The 6,295-nt window shown below is 53.1% G+C and overlaps 1 pseudogene; it reads left to right on the plus strand.

The window, feature by feature from the left end:
- The first annotated feature begins 1,495 nt into the window (after positions 1-1,495).
- LOC124109620 (uncharacterized) lies at positions 1,496-3,183 on the plus strand (annotated as a pseudogene).
- Positions 3,184-6,295: the final 3,112 nt, after the last annotated feature.

Consider the following 6,295-nt stretch of genomic DNA (forward strand, 5'->3'; position numbering starts at 1 on the left):
CCTTGGGACCACTGCATCAGGTTGTGAGTCCAGGCTCGAGCTTGCAATAAAGACTCTTGTGTGATTGCATCGGATTCGGCTCCTGGAGGTTTATTGGGGTCCCACGAATCTGGCATTACATCTGGGGGCTGGTCCGGGATCCCCCAGGCCTCAGGATCCCCGAACTGGAGAGTCTAACACCATGAGTTTTTGTCATTTCTGTTGTCTTTGTCCTGACTATGGCCTGTAGAATCTGTACTCTGGGCTGGCAATTGGCCTCCGGACACGCTCTGGAGGGTCACCAGCTGGGGATCCTGGGAGATGTCCCAAACCCCATCAGAGAGCCATCTGATTCAGAGGGGGATACTCCCCCAATCTCTTCATCTGATTTTAGGGGAAGGCCAGTTGCTCTAGCCATTTGGCTTGTGGTCAGTATCCTACTTCCATTTTTGTCTGCAATCTGAAAAGGGAATCTGTGTTTTGGCATTTTGTCGGTCTGTGTTTTTGTTAAGTGTGATGACATTGTTTTACCTTGGACGTTGGACTGATGCCAGATGAAATGGGACAGACTCAGACTACCCCCCTTTCTTTGCTACTGTCTCATTTTGATGAGGTAAAGGAAAGAGGGTGAAATTTGAGTGTTGTGGTAAAGAAAACTTCAGACTCTTTGTACTTCTGAATGGCCTATTTTTGGTGTTGGATGGCCACCTAGTGGCACTTTTGTCTCAGAAACTATACTTCTTGTTAAAACCCAAGTTTTTCTCCCAGGTAGCTCTGGACACCTGGACCAGGTGCCCTAGATCCTGGTCTGGCAGGACTTTGTTTGGGACTCTCCCCCTGGCATCATCAAAGGTCCTGGCACTTAAAGAGACAACGTGCTGTGGTGGCCAGCGCCCCTGTCCTGTCCTTCTGCCCCAGAACCCCTTTACCCTATTTTGCAAAGCAGATGGACAAGGAACTCCTGTCTCCGTCACCATACCAGCCACCCCGTCCCATTTCTAACAAACTTTTTGTTCCTGATCCTCATCCCATTCCTACCCCTGCCCCTGACAGCAGTGTAGATGGTGGAGGAGATACCAGCAGCAGCTGAGGGACTGGCGTCTGGAACCCTCGGCTGCACTGGGCACACTCATGCCCTGGTGCCAGAGGGGCAGATAGACTCCAGGGTTTTGCCTCTCCAGGTGGCAGGACCCCCAGAGGAGGCAGGGATTCAGCCCTTCACTACTGGGCCTTTGCCTCTAGTGATTTGTATAACTGGAGAGACCAGAATGCTAGGTTCCCAGAGAACCCACCAGACTTAATCTCTCTCTTGGACAGCATTCTCTTACCCACCAGCCCACCTCGGATGACTGTCCTCACTTGCTCCGCACTCTCTTCACAATGGAGGAGAGGGAGCACATCAAGATGGAAGCTTGAAACTGGTCCCCGGAGGTGATGGGCGGCCCACAACCAATCCAGATATAATGAACACCACCTTTCCCCAGAGCCACCAGACCAGGACCAATGGGACTACAATATGGCTGAAGGTAGAGAGAGGCTCCGGGTCTACCGCCAGACTCTAATGGGAGGTCTCCAAGAGGCAGCTCGAAAACCTGCCAATTTGGCCCAGGTATAGAGTTCATCAGGGTAAGGAGGAATTTCCAGCCTGATATTTAGAGAGGTTACTGGAGGCCTTTAGACAGTACACCCCCCTCAATCCAGGAACGGAAGAAAACCTAGCGGCAGTAGGAATGGCCTTTGTAAACTAGTCAGCACCAGACATTAGAAGAAAGTTACAGAAGCTGGACGATTTGGAAGGGAAAACTTTGCAGGACTTGCTAGCCATAGCCCAAAAAGTGTACAACAACCGGGACTCACTAGAAGACAGACAAGTGAAGGCGACCGGAGAGATGACCTGAGTCCTGCTAACAGCAATAAGCAGCAGCAACACCCTTAACAGAGGACCGCCAGAGGGAAGAGGAGCCCTGCTAGAGGGAGGCGGGATCTGCAAAAGAACCAGTGTGCCATTTGCAAGGAAATAGGGCACTGGCTCAAGGACTGTCCCAAAAAGCCTAGGAGCCAAGGAGAAGGGAGACACCCTCACCCAGTCCTAACTATGAACAACCCCGATAGTGACTAGGGGGACAGGGTTCGGCTCCCCTCCTGGAACCCAGGGTAACTCTTAAGGTGGAGGGACTCTGATAGACTTTCTGGAGGACACTGGAGCCAGCATTCAGTCTTATTGAAACCCCAAGGAAAGTTATCAGGAAAGACATCCTGGGTACAGGGAGCTACTGGAATGAGCCAATATTCATGGACTACTGGAAGGACAGTGGACCTAGGCATGGGCCAGGTATCCCACTCATTCATGGTGATTCCAGAATGCCCTTACCCCTTATTGGGAAGAGACTTGCTTACCAAAATTGGGGCTCAGATTCACTTCCAACCTGGGGGCATCTCAGTATCAGACTCTCTAGGACGCCCCATCCAGGTATTAACTCTTGCCCTGGAGGATGAATACTGGCTTCTCCAGCAGCCAACACCCATTGATGAGAACATAGATTACTGGCTGCAATCCTACCCTGAGGCTTGGTCAGAGAAGGAGGGGGATGGGGGGATGGGACTGGCAGAGCATAGGCCTGAAATCTTTATTGTGTTAAAACCTGGGGCAGACCCAGTCAGGGTTTGACAGTACCTCATGTCCATGGAAGCCAGAGTGGGGATAACACCCCACATCCAGCGTCTGTTGGAATTGGGGGTTTTGATACCCTGCCAGTTGGCCTGTCCTTTGCTGCCAGTCCGCAAGCCCCAGTCAGATGACTATCAGCCAGTACAAGACCTGAGGTAAGTAACAAGAGGGTGATGGACATCCACCCAACTGTCCCCAACCCATACACCCTCCTGAGTGCACTACCACCAGACCAGCAGTGGTATATGGTCCTGGACTTGAAGGATGCTTTCTTCAGCCTGCCCCTGGTGCCAAAAATCCAGAAATTGTTTGCCTTTGAGTGGACGGATGTTGAGAGAGGCATCAGTGGACAATTAACCTGGACCAGACTCCCACAAGGATTCAAGAACTCTCCAACCATCTTTGATGAGGCGCTACATGAGGACTTGGGTGAGTTCAGAACACAGCACCCTAACTTAACCCTTTTGCAGTATGTTGATGACTTGCTGATTGCCACCAGGACTAGAACGGAATGCATGCAGGGAACTAAGGCGTAACTCAGAGCCCTGGGAGGCAGGGGCTATTGTGCTTCAGCTGAAAAGGCCCAAATCTGTAAGCCAGAGGTAACTTACCTGGGCTACTTCTAAAGGAGGGACAAAGGTGGCTCACATAAGCTAGAAAAGGGACTGTGCTAAGAATTCCAAGGCCCCAGACCTCGTGTCAGGTGAGGGAATGTCTGGGGTCAGCAGGTTTCTGTACATTTTGGATCCCTAGCTTCACTGAGCTTGCCAAGCCCCTTTATGAAGCCACTAAGGAAGGACAACAGTTTTGGTGGACTGAGAAAATGGATCAGTCTTTTAATCAAATTAAGACTGCCTTGCTGTCAGCCCCTGCCTTGGACTCCCTGATGTTACTAAACCTTTTTACCTGTACATTGACGAACACAAGGGAGTTTCCAAGGAAGTCCTGACCCAACATTTGGTCCCATGGAAGAAGCCAGTGGCATACTTGTCAAAGAGACTAGATCCTTGTCTGAGGATGATTGCAGCCGTTGCCCTAATGGTGAAAGATGCAGATAAGCTGACCATGGAATGAGAACTGTATATCACTACACCCCACGCAGGGATACTGAGGCAATTACAGGATCCATGGCTCAGCAACATCAGACTTACTACCAGGGTTTGCTACTTAACCCCCTCAGAATCAACTTCCAGATAACCCTCAGCACTCAACCCTGCGACCCTGAAACCAGACCCTGACCTGGAGGCAACTCTGCATAATTGTGCAGGAATTTTGGCTCAGGTTCAAGGCATTCAAGAGGACCTTTTTTTTTTTTTGTTTATTAGTTGTTCAAAACATTACATAGCTCTTGACATATCATATTTCATACATTTGATTCAAATAAGGATCAGCCTTTACCCGACGCTGACCTCTTGTGGTTCACAGATGGAAGCAGCTTTATCCAAAATGGTCAGAGGTATGCGAGTGCAGAGGTAGTAACTGAGCCCCTGCGAGCTGGGACTTCCGCCCAGTGAGCTGAGTTGGTGGCACTGACCGAAGCATTAACACGGGGTAAGGACAAGAAACTGACAGCGTATACTGACAGCCGCTCTGCATTTGCCACGGCCCACATACATGGAGCCATCTGTAAGGAAAGGGGGCTCCTGACTGCAGAAGGGAAGGCTATTAAAAACAAAGAAGAAATATTAGCCCTAATTGCTGCCCTGTGGCTGCCAAAGAAACTAGCCATTGTCCACTGTCCAGGGCACCAGAAGTCCAAAGAGCCTGTAGCCAGAGGTAATAACCTGGCTGACAAGACGGCCCGGGAAGTTGCCCTTCGTGGGATCCTGTCTTAGTAACCAACCTTCCAGACCCAGGACCCAGACAGCTACCAGACCATCCCCAATATACTAAAGAAGACCTGGACTGGATTCATAAATTACCCATGTCCCACTGCCCCTTGGGGCAGGGGTGGTACCGGGCAGCAGAAGACAAAAATCATACTGCCCGAAAGAATGAGAGAACAGCTGTTGCTAAAAATGCACCAGAGCACTCACATGAGCACTAAAAAGATGCAAGATCTGGTAAGACACCAAAATAAAGAGGAAAATGTACTCTGCCCCTTGCCTGGGCCCTTTGGCCTCCCTCTGCCTGGACCCTGTTCTACAAACCTGACATCCTGAGGTGGACCTGGGCCTTGAGCCGTCTTCTCCCTGTGCCACCTGCTCCACTCTCTTCCTTCCCTCCCCTCCCCAGCCCTACCCAGGCCCTGGCACTAGGCTCTCCATTCCTGGGCCTGTCTCCTTGCTTGAGCCCCCAGCCGCCCTTCTGGAGGACCCTGTCCCTCTCCCTGTCCATGATGCTTGATTTCAGGACCCTTGCTTGCGCCCCTTCCTATGGCTCCCCTCTGTTGCCCTTGTGCTATGGTATCCTGGAACTACCCGGAATCTCCCCCCCCCCCACACCCGCTTCTCCCTAGCCTGGGCCCCTTCGATGGGTCCTGGCTCCCCACCCACACAGCCATCCCCACCCCCGCAGGTATCCCCATATCCTTTGGCCCTCCTTTGGTACTGGTCCGTCTCTGAGGATGTAATCACCTGGGGCATTGAATGCAATTGGCTGGCCTCTGTGCCCTGAAGGCTCCCTATGGGAAACAGCCCTGCCCTTCGCCTGGGGCCCCTTGGCTGCCTGAAACCCTGACACCTGGCAGTGAACGTGGGCCTGGCACCGAACTTTGCTTGCGCGATCCCCTCCCCTGCCCTCTCGCCTTGCAAGGTGCCCCTACCCCAACCTAGCCCCCCTCACCCTGACCCTTTACTCTGCAGTCCCTGGGCCTGGCTGCTGGCCTGAGCCCCTGACCGCGTCCCTTGCATCCTGTGGCTTCTCGTGCTGTCTCTTCATGTGGGGTCTGACCTGGGGGAGCCCTTGCTTTGGCCCCCTAGAGTGCTCCCCTCGATGCCCTTTGTGCTGCTCTCCACATCCTAGCTCTGCCCCTTACTCTCCTTCCCCTAGCGCTTTCCCCCCGGAGCACAGGCCTCCTGTTCATTGAGTCCCTAGTATCTTCGGGTCACCTAGGTGCCTCGCATGGGCTCCTTGACCGGGTCCTGTTACCCTGGTACTTGCTCCTCTCCACACCCACCGCAACCACCAGCCGTGCCCTTTCATGGCATTCCACCTGGCCCCAGTCCCTTGCCAGGCCCACTTTGCTCACCAGGGCCAGGGGATTGGAAATGGGTATTTGGCCTTGTGGGCTCCATTTGGGAAAAGGTACCCGTGCCCCTTGCCTGAGCCCTTTGGCTTCCCTCGGCCTGGGCCCTGCTCCTCAATCCTGACACCCTGCAGTAAAACCTGGCCTTGAGCTCTCCTCTCCAGCGCCACCCACTCCCCTTCCTCCCCTTTATAACCCCTCCCCCACCCTGTCTGTTTTCATGGGACCCAAGACCGGGTCCTGGCACTTTGCTCTCCATTCTTGGGTCTGTCTCCTTGCTGGAGTCCCCGGACGCTGTCCTGTGCCTTGATTTCAAGCCCCTTTTTTGGCCCCCTCCTGGACCTCCCCTCTGTTCCCCTTGTACTGTGGTATTTTGGCACTGCCCAGCCCCCCCTCTCCCCATGGTTCTCTCTATCCTGGGCTCCTCCAATGGGTGCTGGCTCCCCACTGACCATCCTGGA

The sequence above is a fragment of the Marmota monax genome, unplaced genomic scaffold (assembly GCF_021218885.2).
Source record: "Marmota monax isolate L192 unplaced genomic scaffold, Marmota_monax_Labrador192_F-V1.1 WCK01_AAM20220418_F8-fsc00120, whole genome shotgun sequence".
Lineage (NCBI taxonomy): Eukaryota > Metazoa > Chordata > Mammalia > Rodentia > Sciuridae > Marmota > Marmota monax.